The sequence below is a fragment of the Lupinus angustifolius genome, chromosome LG18 (assembly GCF_001865875.1).
Source record: "Lupinus angustifolius cultivar Tanjil chromosome LG18, LupAngTanjil_v1.0, whole genome shotgun sequence".
Lineage (NCBI taxonomy): Eukaryota > Viridiplantae > Streptophyta > Magnoliopsida > Fabales > Fabaceae > Lupinus > Lupinus angustifolius.
The window spans coordinates 8,270,242-8,288,088 of NC_032026.1; the positions used below are offsets into that span (position 1 = coordinate 8,270,242).

General features: G+C 30.6%; 1 protein-coding gene across 1 annotated transcript in view; it reads right to left on the reverse strand.

The window, feature by feature from the left end:
- The window catches only part of LOC109333019 (pyruvate kinase, cytosolic isozyme), a 14,412-nt gene extending 8,782 nt beyond the window's left edge, over positions 1-5,630 (reverse strand). Inside the window, exons 1-3 of the mRNA XM_019568239.1 lie at positions 5,619-5,630; positions 3,761-3,764; positions 1,316-1,320 (exon numbers count right to left, since the gene is read on the reverse strand). The gene's annotated coding sequence lies outside the window, so the exon portion shown is untranslated. The remainder of the gene's footprint in view (positions 1-1,315; positions 1,321-3,760; positions 3,765-5,618) is intronic.

The window sequence follows — 17,847 nt, forward strand, 5'->3', positions numbered from 1 at the left end:
GAAATGGTGAAGTATGGCTTAAAAAGTATTCATGAAAGTATAAATTTAGGTTGAGATAAAAGTATAAACTTTATGAAAATCTTACCTTGAAAATGTTGGAAATCGGGAACGAGACTTTCGAGGATAAATGATGGTTCAAAAATACGAATCTTGGACCAGATGGATGAAAGTGTTTGAGTTCATAAATGAGTTAAAACAATGTTTTTACCTTAGGGTTATCGTGTAAAAATCTAATTCATGAATCACTAAATTGTTTTCGTGTGTTTAGTTTCGAAACTTTCGAAGTCGGACAATCAACCCACTCTCTCATAAAGGAAATCAAGCGCGACAATCTAAGGTGAGGGAGAATACATCATGACATAGTGGTGTCCAAATATAACACCCGGATCTCCTAAACTATCTCAGAAATTTGGAGTTATATTTGTGTATTAAGAAAATCCGTACTTAATCAATTATTTTGCGTGCCTGGATTTTGTGCGGATACTTTTTAAGTTGTATGATTAGGATAGCTTAAAATATCAAGTATTGTGGTGGTTATACATGATTGAACACCACTCGAGAAACTAAAATGCATTGGGATCGAAAACAACGGAGAGTTTCGATCCGGTAGCCCAAAAGGGCGAGGAAAATGGTCCTGGTAATTGGACCACCTCGCCCAGGCGAGCCAGCCTCACCTGGGCGAGGGAGAAATAGAGAAGAATGGTTCCAAGTAGCGCTTGGGCGAGCAACCCCTCGCCTGGGCGAGCCAGCCTCGTTTGGGCGAGCGTTTCTCGCCTGGGTGAGGGCCAAACAACATGTTTTTTTGCGTTTTTGGTGCCCGGGCGATCGTACCTCGCCCGGGCAAGTCCAGACAGGTATTTTGACCAGTTTTTGGTAGATTTTTAGCTTGAACGACAGTCCCCTCACTCGAGCAAGAACCATGCAGGAAATTGTGTCTGTCTTGATGAATAGGTTGTTTGAGTGACAATCTGTTTTTGGCATTATATTTATGGCACTTCCACTACTTGTTGAATATTTTTTTGATTATAATTATTATTATACTTGACCAAGAATTAAAATTGAAGGTCACATTGAATTCATAAAGTGTGACATTATTCAAGGTTCATTAAGAAGATGACAAAAAAAATAAAAATAAAAATAGAATAAAGTCCTACATAGTAACAATAATAAATAAGGAAGAAAAAAATGTATCACATATCGTCATGATTTCTAAAATAATATTCTTTTATATAAACCTTAATGTAAATTATTTTACATAATCAATTTTATTTTATAAATAATGCATACTTAATTTTCATTGTGATTTTCTTTGAATTCTCGCTTGTTTAAATTTTAATGTACAAATTTCATTTATTTTCTTATAATAAATAATGACCGTCATTCTTTCCACACACATTATCATTGTGCCTATGTTATAGCATATTTGGAGTGATAAAAAATTATATTGTGAGTAAATTACACAACTAATTTCATTTTTCACAGTTTTAACTCTTATAAAAAAAGATGACCTACATACTACCTAATTATTATATTTAAAAAATATGATATCTATTTATTGTTGGTGTAAATATTTATACATAAATAATATATCATTCATTAGTTATTCGTATTACTTTTAAAGAGTTAATAATGATTAAACATGAATGATAGATGATATAGTGACGGTATATAAAACTCATACACTATCGATGCATATATTTTTTCTCTATATTTATTACTTATTGCACTTCCACTACTTATTGAATATATTTTTTATTATAGTTATTATTATACTAGACCAAAAATTAAAATTTAAGGTCCACCTTGAATTCACAAAGTATGTCATTATTCAAGGTTCATTAAGAAGATGACAAAAAAATAAAAATAAAATTAGAATAAAGTTTCATATAAGTAACAATAATAAATAATAAATAAGTAAGAAAAATTTGTATCACATGTCCTCAAGATTTCTAAAATAATTTTTTTTTATATAAACCTTAATATAAATTATTTACATAATTAATTTTATTTTATAAATAATGTATACTTAATTTTTCATAGTGATTTGCTTTGAATTCAAGCTTTTGTTTAAATTTTAACGTACAAATTTCATTTATTTTGTTATGATATATAAGGATTATCATTTTTTTTCCTGCACCCAATAGACATTGTGCTTATGTTAGAGAATATTTGGAGTTATATAATATTATCTTATTAGTAAGTTACACTTGCCCTCCACTCCACCAATTTTTAGTGAAATTATATAAATCATTTTTTTTCCACTTACATAAATCACTAATAGTTTATATACATACATTACGTTAACTATTCGCGTGAGGGAGATGTGTGTAATATTTTAAACTAAAAGAGTGATGAATGTAATTTAAGTTAACCTTTTAAAAGTGTTAGTGTAATTTATTCTCAATTAATTATACATGTGATAGAATAAATCGTTCATTTTTAATTTCACCTATAGAATTTAATTATGAAATCATTATTCTCTTTTGTATAATTAAACAACTCTTCCTTATAATTATCTATGCATTTTCTAATCAACCAAAATGAGTTTTTCATTTTATTATGTTTTTGCTTCCCTTTTAGTGTGTGCACGGGGAATGATGAGGAGATAATTTTTGACACATGTTACGAGTATGATAGTAATCATTTCTTATAATTTGATAAACTAAAATTCAACTTTCATTAGATCAAACAAGTTTTCTCACTTTATTATTTCTAAAACGTACCGGTCCTACAAAAAGAGAAATATTTGAATAATAAAATAAACTCAAACTTTTTATTGTTTCTTAGTAATAGTAATTTAATAGAAAATATATTATTCTCTCATTATTTAAAATAATATAAAATACAAAATTTTATTTGATCTTAAGTTGTCTATTCTATATTTAATCTTCTCCAATAAACCTTAAAATAATAGCCTCATGTCATTAATAACAACTAATTTAAATCGTGGAGATAAAATAAAGTATGTTGACTTTGAGTTTATGTATATTTATGAATCATTATTTATTTTACAAACAAATATATCGTATAATGACAATGGTTACGGAAAAAATTGATATAACTTTATTTAATCTAAGACAAGATTAATACAAAAATATAGTATACTATATATGTAGATAAGTCCAAATAACATAACCCAAGAGGATGTAGTTTAATAAAACATTAATTTGAAATAATGTTAATATTAAATTTGAGATTGGGCTTATATTTAATTTAAATATTTTAGGATTTAGCTATGTACAGTATATTTTTATGTAAATGGTACTTTTTCAAAAATGTTATTATCGTATTAAGTAAGTGTTATACATGTATCTCATACAATGTTATACCAAATATTATATAGTATTAAAATGTTACCAAAATTTATATTAGTAAGTTTTATGTTACCAAGTATTATACTTCTAGTTCTTATCCAATCTTACATGTCACATGAGACTAAACATATAAAATATTTTTTAATAATAGTATTAGTCATTTACAAGCTCCTGAAAAAATGAAGACTGATGAAAAGATAAATTAATAGAATTAATTAAGTGGCCAAAATTTTAAGCAATAAATATAGAATGTCATTATACAAATGATAATTTTATAATAATCACACTAAATAAATTCCATATTGGTAATTCATCCTAATTTTAGAGTGGGCAACCACTCACCCGTTAACTCCTTAATATTTATATGTTAAATTATTCATATTATCTTGCGAAGAAATTATACATGTATTAATATAATACCATTGCATATCAAAGGAAATAATCACTGGGCTAAAATATCATATATATATATATATATATATATATATATATATATATATATATATATATATAAAAATATAAATAGAGATAAGATACGAATATTAAGTGACGTAAATTATGGAACTGGATAAATTATTTGAGTAAAAAAATAGTTATTTTTGACAGATAAATTAAGATGGTCAAAATAAAAATATAATAGAGTATTTATATTTTTTTGATGTTACCAAATCAATCTAGACCACTTATATTTACACTTGAGATGAGTGATTTTGTTGTTGTGCTGGATAGATCACAAGTTAACAAAAATAAATATACCTTTGCTAAAATAAACTAAATTAATGAAAAATAAGTACAAATTACGAATACTTAATTGATTTTTTAACATTAGATATTAATTATAAAAAATAGTGTAATATATATCACCAACAATATAAAGATTTATATACAGTTAGTGCATCATCTATCATTTATTTATATTACTTTTATCTAATAATAAATGATGATGAAAAATGAATAGTGAATGATACAATAACAGTGTAAAAAACTCTTACACCATTAGTGTATAACTATTTTTGTTATAATTAATATATTAGAGATTTAATAAATGATATGGAGTAGTAAAAGGTTCTAATTCAACCAAGTATGTGGTGGTTTATGGTGTAAGCTCTCATTAGACTCCTAAAATGATCAAAAGATGAAGAATTTGATTCTTATCATTAACATTTGTTAGGAAGAATAATTATATATTCTAAAAATGATTAGTTTCTTACCCAAAAGTGAATGAATATTCAAAAAAGGTTCTAATTGAAATGGTCAATTTGTCACACAACATAGGCACGCAGCTTTACTTGATAATCAACCAAGACCAAAAAATTGTGTTTGCAATTGTTCAAAGCCAATAATAGAGCATGGTAATTTGGAATATTGCATTTACTAGTTTTTATCAAATCAAACTAACTTTTATAGACATATATAACATGGTACAATTATTATTATGATAAAAAAGTTTGGCTTTTTAAAAAAGGAAGTTAATGAGGTCCATTTTAGAATCTTAGAATTTAGACAGTAAAAATTTTAAGCAATTAAGATAGAATGCCAACAGAAAAGTGAGAGTTAATGATCTTACCCGAAAAAACTTCCGTTTGAACGCGTTTATTTAGTCATAACAGAATGTTTTATTTCCTATAAAAGTATATATTTTTTTATATAACTAATAATATTCTCATGCATACCTAAGGAACTAATACATTTTAGAATACATGGCTCATAAAAATAGAACATTTCTACTATGTAATTCTGGTTAAAGGAAGAAAAATAAATAAATTAACTGGATTTTCATGTGCTTTGTAAATAAAATCGATTTCAAAGTCTGAATAGTGTGATTTAGATAAATGATTAAACACAAGTTTAAATAGTACAAGATTTATTTTAACACATTTTTATGAAAAAAACACAAATTTTTGGTACTATTAAGAATATCTTTTGTTTTTTTGTAAGGAACTAATTCATTTTGTGTTTGTGACTGTCCCTCTCAACATTATCGTTCCTATGAATCGAACTTTTAATCTTAAAGATCCAATAAGACTTTACATCATTAAATTAACGTTTTGTTGTTACAAACTATCATTCTATCATGCATTGTAATATGATTACAAAAATATTTTACTTTTTACAATAACTATCTCCACGTCATACGTATAATAATATACCAGTGGATGGTAGAAACAAGTTACAAGGACTAGTAATCAAAATTATAGTATTATTTATCATATCATGTACAACAACAATTATGACAATTATATACTTACATGAGTGGCACTGTACCGACTACTTAGTAGCTGATAATTATATTAGACACGTAACATATTAATCAAAACCACCTAAAATTAATAATCCTGACCAATTTTCACTTAAACTATATTGGTGATACCGAATAATTTTTATTTAAATTATAAAACTTATATGAAAGTAGCTTAATTTTATCAAAATATTATTGTGTAGAATCAAACATACAACAATTATTTTGTTTACGGTTCTAAAATATATGAAAACAGGAAGTCATACATTTTGTATTAACAAATAGTTTATTGAAATTTATTTATCAACTTCTTTATTAGTTTTGTAACATTAATGTTAATATAATATATTTATATGTCTAATTTTATCAGTATACAATTTTATTAGTTAATTATTAATTAAAACAATATATTATTATATCAGTATATTGACTAATTTGATGACTTGCACACTATTTTTACAAATAATTGTGTTTTTTAGCATTTGTTTTATATTGTTGGACTATTTTAAGATGGTTATAAAGGTGTGCATATGTATATATGACACTCTAGAAGTGATTATTCAATATAAGGCAAGCGGCTCATTAATTGCAGACCAACCCTTAGTCAAAGTAGAATGATTAATTAAAGGGTAGAGCAAATACAATTTTGACAAGTGGAAAAAAGTAATTAAATTAATTTCTTTGAAATAAATTAATGAATGTCAAAGTTCATATATACATGCACTAAAAGATAAATGTAAAATCATGTATAAGGAAATAAAAATATTAAAGTAGTATAATGGTAAAATTATTTAGTATGTTGGTGTAAGTAATAATTTGAAAAAGTCAAAACAATTTTCATTCATGTGCAATGGTTTTTGTTTATATTTTCTATTTAAGTTTCTTACTATATTGAAGTTATATGGTCATACAACTCTCAATATATTTTCTTTTATGGAATATGGAATGTATATTTATTCATTGATAAATACCTTTTAGTTTTCAACTCTTTCTCACAATTTCACAATATGTCAGACAGACTATTTGTTAGAGATTCTTGGGATAGAAAACTCAAGCGAAAAATAGAGGAATCATCTATCATGAACAAAGATTCAGAATTATCACTCTCTTTGAGTCTTGGTAGCAACATGCTACAAGAATCATCATCCAAGAGGAAAGTCTATGAGGATTCCAGTTTTGATCCAAAACTTGCCGAAAACTCCAACGACAAGGAAACAATCATACCTAAGGAGCAACAATTCTCCTGCAAGTTTTGTGATAAGAAATTTGCCAACTCTCAAGCTTTGGGAGGACACCAAAATGCTCATAGGCGTGAACGAATCCTCTCAAGGATGAACAAAGAATTTGCCATGGGTACTTTTGGACATAATGCTCACATGTGTCCTTACTCATCCATGGCAAATCGTCATCACCCTTATCATGGGGCTCACATGCACCCTATGACTCACATGTCCCCCATGCCTTGGCGTCGTTTCGAACTTGGTTATGGTAACCAAGGGTTATATAACACATCCTTCCCGGGTCACCAATTTGGGATGGCATCCAATTCAATGGGTACAAGTGCTCAAACTCCACAAAGATTGAATCATAGAGACGTGGGTTTTGGTTCTGAACTTCATCAAGTTCCTTCCCATTCAGAGGGTATAATTAATAGATCTATTACTGCTCCTAATGATCTTGAAGGCCTTCAAGGAAATCATCATGCTAGGAACCAACACATTGCTTCTCCAAGGCCTAACTTGTCCCTCAATCTTTAATAATTTGCTAAGCCCAAATCGATATATAATAAAAGGTCTTCATAGTTGTTGTTGTTTCATTTGGTCACTTTTTTGTGTGTGTCTATGATTGACTAGGATGTCTCCACAAGGACTTTCATGAGTCTAATTATGTGCTATCATGTTTAAAAGGCTTTTCAAATAGTTGTTTTATCCTTGTTGTCTTGTTTTATTAATATTCTGATGTTTGAATTATTGTTTACCTTGTTACTTAGATTGTAGTCTTTACATCTTTCGTAGATTGGAACAAGTTTGTAATTTAATCTGTAAATGAAAATTATTGTTCAATGAGTTATAACTAATGTATTAGAAACTAAAACGAATACTGAAGCAACTAAAGCTTGGAGGCATAATTCGATTGGTCAGTCTAATTAAATTTACCAATAAATACTAACAACATTGATAACATTAGGTACATGACCTAATTGGTCTAACCAATAAAACTAAGAGTAAATATTTATCTCATTTTCTCATGTTTTCGATCTTATCATTTTTGTCTTTCAAAAAATGAAAAATCTAAGATGATCCAAAAAATTTCAAAATGTGAGTCAAATTATTTTTTTAGCATTAAATTAGTTCATATCACGTGTTATAAAATATATTATAAAAGAATTTTTAGAGACCATTTTAGATAAGTAAAATTAAAAATATTAAAGACTTAAATGAGTATTAATCTAATTTCAAAACATTGTCAAATAGACCAAAGAAACACAATAAATGAGTTCAATTGTGTTTCTTAAAAACTTTTGCAAATTTAAATTTTAGAGTAATTTTCAGAATCTTGAGTTTGAGTGGTTTATCTTAAGAATGACTTATCACATTATTAACTTATTTTATTAGAATTTTTCTAAAGGGAAGATAAGGGAAAAGTGAAATCACATTGACTCATTCCAGTCCACTCTCAACTACCAATAGCTATGTCTCAACTAAGAAGAGTTACAATAATCACACTAATTACAGTTATTATTGTTTGTATATCTTGCTTCTTCAGGTTCAAATTTGAATATTGTGCATGTAATTTATTAATTTAGAGTTGTTTGATAAAACTAGCTTTATAACTAACTAAAATGTAATCCTTATTCCTTACCATGAAAACTAACTAAAATTTTAAAACTAACTATAAATAAATAAATTATTTATTTATTATTTATTTAGTTTTTATTAATTAGAGTAATTAAATATATATAATTTAAAATAATCATTTATTTTTATATTTTACTTATAATTAGATAGTATCATTTTGCTTATTTGTTTGTTTTATTTTAATATTTTTTCAATATTTTTTCCAAAAATACAATTAAGTTACACAAATTTATAATATTCTTCCATTATTGACTTCTACAAATTTATAATATTCTTCCACTATAATATTCTTCCACAAATTTATATTATAATTTCCAAAAAAATTACAAAACCAATAGGGTGCTTCCACTCTAAAAAAACTTGTTAGTGACTTCTATTTTAGCCTTAATAACACACCAACTAAAATCCCATAATTTATATAAAAAAACACATTTTTACAATTTAAGTATAATCTTTTCATATCTTTATCAAGAAGTTTTATAAATTTAATGATACTATATATTTACATACCTCATGTTTAAGATTAGGAAAATTATAAAGAATTTTAATTTTATATAAGCAAGTGATTATAACATTCTTCTTACCATTTATTATGCATTTGAACTTTTTTGATAGTGAAGGAAGTTTAATAATACAAAAAAAGAGAAATTATACAACTAAAAGATAGACATTGAAAAAAGAGAGAAATAAGAACAATAATACAAAGAATGAAGAGGGCAAAAGCTTTAAAATATCCATGAATAACTATGTTGACAACTTTTCAAAATAGATGAGAACATAAATTGAAGAAAAACCTATATGACGATATAACTTATACATAAAACAATATCATATATCTCACATATAACTATGTTTGAAAAATAAAATAAAAAAATACAAAATCAATAGGGTCATTTGTCCGGTATAAAACCATGTAAGTTGTATAACATACATGAAGTGATAATCACTGAGAAGCCACACAAATGAGGGGTGTTGTCATTAATTTCTCTATGAAGGAAACATAAATGGAGGAAATACATGAGTGACATATAAGATTATAATTGAGGGTAAGTAATGTATTTTTTTAAATATTGAAGGGAAATTTTGGTAAGTAGATTATTGAAAGCTACTTTCATTTTCTAAACACTACTTAAATTAGCTTTCTGAAAAGTAATTTTCAAATGCCACAAACTCATTTTTTAGAAGCTGTAAGATACCTTCAATTTTGGTTTATCGAATCATTCTAATAGCTTTTTCACAGAGTCAAAATCTATAAACTACCTGAAAAGCGACTAACTTACATTGTTGGAACAATGCCTTTCTCATGTAACCTCTTCAGCTTCCAGCTCTCATAATACAAATGAGTGTGAATCAAGTATTTAGTTACAAGTGTTTCTTAATTGCCAACAAGAGAAATATATCAAGAGAAGAATTAAAGAATAAAATTCTTACTGCAATAAGGAGATTGAGAATTGTTTTTTATGTTGATCGGGAGTGACTGGAGTTGAGGATCCGACTGAGTAGCTTGTCTAAGAAGATTGGTCGAAACAGAGCTTGAACCCGCTGACACAGGTATCTGAAAAGGTTCTTCGACGATCAAGTTAGTATGAGACTTAATGAAAGTGATTGAGAGTAAATATGAGAGAGATGAGAGCAATTGGTAATAAATGTAAGTAATAAATGTGAGAGTGTATTAATAATGATATTTCCTGCGTGAGAGTTCCCTATTTATGGAGTTTGAGATGGTGGACGTGGCATGTGGTCAATGGTTGGTTGTAGTTCAGCATGTACTATAGGAGTATGATATGCATATACTAGGCTGTCTTTAACCACCCTGCAGATCTGCTATTGTCGATGGAATGTCAGCGGTGCATTAATGACGAGTCAGAGATGCATTAATTGTGAGTCAAAGATGTTTTAATGACTTCTGTATTAAGCATTGTTCGGACTTGGCCGACCAATGACAGAATGTTTTCAGGCGGGTATTCATCCGATTTATCCGTGGTGTAACACGAATAATGAAGATTAAGGCCTAAGAGTTTTTATTGTTATGAAAAGTTGAACATTAAATTATAATACGTGAAATGTTTATTATTAGAGCATTGGTAGTTTTCTTCAACTTTCAACTTCTATTTATAGAGTCTTCATAAATGTAGTAATTGTAAGACATTCTCCAAATTATGATTCCTTCAACTTGAAAAGTGAACATTCTAATCATCCATTTAATCCATGGAGACATTGGAGAAATTGTCTTAAAGTTGGAACATTTGCTTTTCAATGTTGTATGCGTAACATGTCAAATAATATTTTTTGTGGAGGGATTTCCCTTCTTTATGCATACAATATCACATTATCAATAAGCAATTTTATAAAGCTTCCTATTTCATACAGTAGACTCAACATCCTAGTAATTTTTTTATTCAAAATTTGAGGTTGCAACTCTATATAAAATATCAAGACTCAGATAAGCTTGAGCTTAAATCTAACAAGTGCTACTACTTATTTTATATCCCAAATTAAAATCTAGGGATATCACTTTAAGAATGCCACTAAAGGCAGTGTTTGTTGCTTGGATTTGATTATCCTTAGAAAGATAATTCAACTTCAAGGGCACGTTTGCGAGTTGAATTTTGGAGGGAAATAAAAATAACTAAACTTTTTTATCTGACAAGTATATTTCACAACTCTCAAACCTTCTCTTTCTGTTCTTTCTCCAGCAAAACTTAACCCTAAAAAAATTGGAGGACTGAAATGAAACTTGAAGAAATTAAAGACTCCTAGTTATATAAGATTCCTCAAAACATTGTAAAAGAACAACTAGCTGAAGTTGCACATGGCTTGTGAAATTATAGTTGGGTCTTTTACAAGCTTGAGAAATATTAACTTCTAATGACTAAATAAGGTATTGTAGTGCTCATGCATCAAGATGAGCGAACAAGTTACCAAGAGATTATGAATAGGCCTATATTGGTTTTTTGTATGATTCATCATTGATTTTAGCAAAAAAAGCAAAATACACAAAATATCAATGTGATATTTATCCTAGCTAAAAACAGAGAAGGCTGATAACAGAAAGCCTACAAAAAAGGAAAGTTTGTTACACTGACTATGAAAGAGAAGAATAAAAGAATGAATAAAATAAAGTGAATGTAATAATTCTAATACCCTATCTCAAACTGGGGAGTATGTGTTTAAAATTCCCAATTTGCAAAGAAGATAGGAGAAAGTTGCTATGTCATGAGCCTTAGTAAAGAGATCAGCAGGTTGTTCAGAAGTAGGAATGAGAAGCAAATGAAATAGACCTGCTTGAAGACGCTATCTAATAACATGACAATCAATGTCAATATGCTTGGTGCGTTCATTAAACATGGAATTGGCAGCAATATATCGAGCTGAGTTGTTGTTACAGTAAAGTAGAGCAGGTTTGATGAAAGAGATTGGAAAGCTATCAAGCAAGTAAGTCAATCATTGTAGTTCACAAGTGGTTGCAGTAAGAGCTCGATATTCTGCCTCAAATGAGGATCTTGCAACTGTGGTTTGTTTTTTGGAATGCCATGAGACAAGTGAATCTCCAAGGAAAACACAATATCTAGAAACCGAACGTCATGAATCAATGCAAGTTGCCCAGCCGGAGTCACTAAATCCTTTCAATTGAAGAGTAGAATTTGTAGGGTAGAAAATTCCCTGCCCAGGTGCTCCTTTGAGGTACCTGAGAATTCTAGTCAGAGCTTGATGATGAGCATCAGTGGGTGCATTCATGAACTGACTTAATTGTTGAACAGAAAAGCTTATGTCTGGACTTGTATTGGTAAGGTAAAGCAACCTTCCAACCAGTCTTCTGAATGTAGCAGGATCATAATAAGAACCAGATGAATCATTTGGAAGTGAAGTCCCTTTGGCAATTGGAGTGGATGCAGGTTTTGAAGCTAAAAATCCAGTATCATTCAAGATATCGAGTGCATACTTTCTTTGGCTTAATGTTATTCCCTTGCTTGATCTTGCAACTTCAATGCCAAGAAAATATTTCAATGAGCCAAGATCCTTAATTTGGAATAAGGTGTGAAACTGGTGTTTAACATGAGCAATTTCAGTAACATCATTGCCACCTAGAATCAGATCATCTACATAAATGAGAATGACAGTAAAGCTGCAAGATTTTTTCATGATGAAAAGAGAGTGAACATAAGCAGATTGAGTGTATCCCATTTGCTTGAGAGTGCTGGAAAGTTTTTGATACCATTCCCTACTTGCTTGTTTCAATCCATAAAGAGATTTGTGAAGTTTGCAAACTTGATTAGGTTTGGAACAAACAACACCTTGAGGAACCAACATGTAGACACCCTCTTTTAACTCACCATGCAAGAAGGCATTGTTTACATCTAGTTGATTTAGTAACCAATTTTCAGACGCAGCAATTGCCAATACAAGCCTAATTGTAGTCAATTTAATTACTGGTGCAAAGGTGTCAAAAAAAGCAACACATTTTGTTTGATCATACCCTTTTGTAACAAGCCTTGCCTTTAATCTTTCAACAGATCCATCTGATTTGTATTTAATTCTATATACCCATTTAGAACCAATTGATGTCTTTTCAGTTGGTAGATCAACAACATCCCAAGTTTCATTGTTTTCCAAGGCAGTGAGTTCTACTTGCATAGCAGCAATCCATTCAGGATAATTAATTGCTTTTGCATATGACTTAGGTTCAATATGTGTTGAGATGGAGAGAATGTGAGAAAGACGATTGTGAGAAATAGAGGAGTAGGATAAGACAGAAGAAAGTGGATGAGTAATGTGTGAAGAGTCTGTTGTTGTTTGGTTAAGAAAGTTGTAGTAAAAGTCATGTAGATAATAGGGTGGATGACAAATTCTTGTTGATTTTCTTATTACTTGAGGTTGTGGAAGAGAAGTATGAGTTATTTGATGGTTAGAAGATGTAGGTTGTGTATGCAGAGGAGAATCATGATTGATATCTATATGTTGTGAATGAGATGATTGAGGTGTAGTATGAGGTATAGTAGGTGTGTCAAAAGATGTATCAAGAAAAGGTAAATCAGATGAAGGATTTGAAGAGGATTCATTAAATGGTGGAACAGTAGCTGTATGATGATAAGGAAAGTGATCCTCATAGAATTGCATATTTCTAAAGATGAAAATTTCTCTAGATTTTAAGTCAAATAGAACATATCCTTTCACACCAGTTTTGAATCCCAACAAAATGCATTTTCTGGCTCTTGCATCTAACTTGGTGCAATGACTAACCAATGTGGATGCAAAACTCAGACATCCAAAAACCTTGATCTCATGCAAGATGGGCTTAGATTCATAGAGCATTTCATATGGTGATTTATGCTGTAAAGTTTGTGTTGGAATTCTATTGATGATGAATGCTGCATGCTGAACAACAAATGCATGCTGAACAACAAAGGACCAAAAAATGTTTGGAAGATGTGCATGAAAAAGCATTGATCTGGTTACATTAAGTAGACGCCTATGCTTCATTTCAACAACTGAATTTTGCTGTGGAGTCTCAACACAAGAGGTTTGATGAATGATTCCCAAATTATCAAAGAATGAATGCAATTTAAACTCAATTCCATTATCAGTTCTGATTACTTTAACCACTTTGCAGAAGTGTGTTTGAACATAAGTGACAAAATTCTGCATCAATAATCTTGCCTCTGATTTATTTTTCATGAGATATAACCATGTATGTTTGTTGTAATCATCAATGACAGTCAAAAAGTATTTAAAACCATTGATAGAAGATGTAGATAGGGGGCCCAAATATCCATGTGTATTAGATCAAATGGTGTTAAACTTTTGGTTACACTGATAGGAAATGGCAGTTTTTTTTGCTTTGCCAAGTGATAGAATTCACAGATTTTCTTAGCATCATAGTAAACATAAGAGAAATCCTTACAGATGTGTTGCAACACATCAACAGAAGGATGTCCTAATCTGTAATGCCATAAATCAAAAGCAGAAATCCTATATACTGAATTAACCAAACTAGGCTTCTCCAAAGTAGGTTGTGATGGTGTGTCAAGAATGTATAAATTCGTCATGACTTTAGCATGTCCAATCATCTTCAAGGTATTGATATCCTGAATCATACATTGAGAATCATCAAAAATCACTCTGCAATTCAGATTAGATGCAAGTTTATGTATTGATATTAATTTGAATTTGAATTCTGGAACAAACAAGACTTTGTCCAATAGCAAATGCTCAAAAAACTTGACAATGCCTGAATATTTAGCTGAAACAATTGGTCCATTTGGTAAATTAATAGTGATTGGTTTGATAGATTGATATGACATGAAGCTAGATAAACAAGGACACATATGATCTGTAGCTCCACTATCAAGGATCCATGGATGGATGTTACCTGAGTCCTTGTGCAGATATGTTTCATCAAGAGACATGATGCTAAGTTGATTGATTTTGCTTTCTGATGATCCAACCAACCCTGCATTATTGAACAAGGCTGCTAAATCTGCATATTGAGTTGGACTGAAATTCAATGTAGGTTTGCCATTATTTTCAGTGTGCAGTGTAACACCGCGAATTTTACGATTATGAATTATAAGATTTTATTAATATTGTTATTAATTATATTTTAGAAAATTAATTTCTGGGAGTTTTCGGTAAAGAATTAGATGAAACTCTAGTTGAGCTTTAGTCTTGAAATTCTATTTACAATTTAGTGGTAAATTTTCATGATTTTTGGAGACAGTCGGTTTCGGACCGCTGTCGGGGCCGAATCTCACCCGGTATGGCTCAAAAAGTGGTTTTTGAGTTCCGTAACTTGGAATCGAATTCCGATCGCGCCATTGGATTCGTAATCACATTTCAAGTCAAGATAGACCCTTAGCTAGTCCATACCTATTTGCTAAATATTTTTCACTCGAAATGCCGAAATCCGAAATTCTAATCGGATATTAGGATCGGGTGATTTATAATACCCGATCGAGTATTGGCCGATAATACTCGGGCATGTATACGCTCGTGTCCACGAAGTGGTCATTTTGCATTGGGATGTGAAATTTGACTTTCATAAAGCAAATCTCACATCACTTTCACCCATATCTCATGAAATCATCATTAGCCACCCTATGAGATTTTGTAATGATTTCCTAGAGGGAAATCTGATTTCCTTCTCTCATTAAACACTCCACACTTCACACTTCACACTTCACTCTAACACTCTCTCATTTTCAAATTTTGCAAGGAGAAGGTGAATCTTTCTTCATTTTTTCTCTCATTTTTTCATTGTTTCTTCCATCTTCAATCATTGATCTCTCAACATTCAACCAATGGATGTTGATGAAATTTAAGTATGTTGTTTATGAGTATGTCAAGAACATACTCAACAGTTGAAATTTTCTAAAACGTTTTCTAACTCATTTTCTCTTCAAAACCGAAAATGGTGTTGTTCTTGAACTCATGAAAATATTTTGTTGAAACCATGAACAACTTGTGTTCATGGAGTTGTTATAATGTTGTATTACATACATTTTGTTGTTTTAGCCAAAGAGGATGATGATGAAATCAAAGGAACCTTTAGGAAATGTTTTGGAAAAATGAGAATGTATGTATTTCTAGTTGTTGTTAGCCTTAAACCATGGCTTGGAACAAGTTGGAAAAATAGAGACTTTTGTTAAAAAGGATGTTAAGGTTTATGAGTACATGAATGCCTCAAAAGACTCTTAAAAAGGATACTTTCAATAACTTACTTTAAAATGGTAAGATTATCAAAGAATGTCTTAAATCGGAATATGTAGTTTTAAGTATTTTGGTAACAATTTTAGAAATATCAGAAACTAACGGATTTTTATTGTGGTAGTTACGAAGATTTCGGTGTTCGAACCTTGTATATGTTTGTGAAGATATATGTTTGTTGAGGAAATGTATTGAATAAAGTATGTGAGAGAGAACACATCGTGACATAGTGGTGTCCGAATATGACACCCAGATCTCCTAAACCATCTCAAAGGTTTTGGAGTTAACTTGGGTTTTAAGAAACCCAATATTTTTATGTTTGGATGCTTTTTGAAGATATATGATTGTTGAGGAAATGTATTGAAAAATGTATTGAATATTGTATGTGAGAGAGAATACATTGTAACATAGTGGTGTCCGAATATGACACCCGAATCTCCTAAACCATCTCCAAGGTTTTGGAGTTAACTTAGGTTTTAAGAAACCCAATATTTTTATGCTTGGATGCTTTTTGAAGATATATGATTGTTGAGGAAATGTATTGAATATTGTATGTGAGAGAGAATACATCGTGACATAGTAGTGTCCGAATATGACACCTGGATCTCCTAAACCATCTCAAAGGTTTTGGAGTTAACTTGGGTTTTAAGAAACCCAATATTTTTATGTTTGAATGTTTTTGAATATACATGATTGTTGATTAAATGTGTTAAATATTGTATATGAATGTTGTTGAGAACTTTTCTGGGTGCAGGTGTTTGAAAAACCATGTTTAAATGTGTTTCGGTTGTCGAAAGGGGGAAAAGTTGTTATTCTGTCCAAGTCCCTGTCGCTTGGGCGAGCACAGTCTTTCTTGGGCGAGAAACTCTCGCCTGGGCGAGCATAGTCTCGCTTGGGCGAGGACTAGGCGAGGGGAAGTTTTGATTCTGGAACTCCATCGTCTGGGCGACAAAGCCTCGCTTGGGCGAGCAAGGGTCCCGCTTAGGCGAAAAAGCCCAGGATTTTGATGAAATTATGGAATTCTGTCGCTTGGGCGAGCAAAAGCTTCGCTTGGGCGGAAAAAAAAAAAGAAAAGAAAAAAAAACCAGGATTTTAATGATGTCTCGCTTGAGCGAGAGAGGACCTCGCTTAGGCGAGGAAGACTTAAGTTTAATTGAGATTCAAAGATGAATTGTCGCTTGGGCGAGAGTGCCTCGCTTGAGCGAGAGATGCCCAATTTTAAAATGGTATTGTTGATTGAATTTTCGCTTGAGCGAAGGGTCCTCGCTTGGGCGAGAAACAGGAATTGTGTTTGACTATTTGGATTGATTGGTTGAGTATGTAATAACCCTAGTATGGGTATCTGATATAAAAACTATTTTGGTATAACACCGTAATTGAAATAAAAAGTAAAGTATTCAAGGTGTTGGAATTAAATAGTCAAATTCGGAAATTAATTTTAAAGAAAGTAATCTGAGAAGGATGTATGATTTAGGGCGATGCCCAGAAAAGGATACGTGATACCACAAAGCGAGATCGTCTGACCGTAAGTGGCTTGGTCTGGGACCGTCCAGGGTGATTCAGCGATGGTCGTAGTGGTAGGGACGTTACCCTTTGAGTTATAATGTGAATTAGGGCACTGCCCAGAAAAGAACCCAGGATACCACGGCGCGAGATCGGCTGACCGTAAAAGGCTTGGTCTGAGGCCGTCCACGGGTATTCAGTGATGGTCGTAGTGGTGGGATGTATTTCC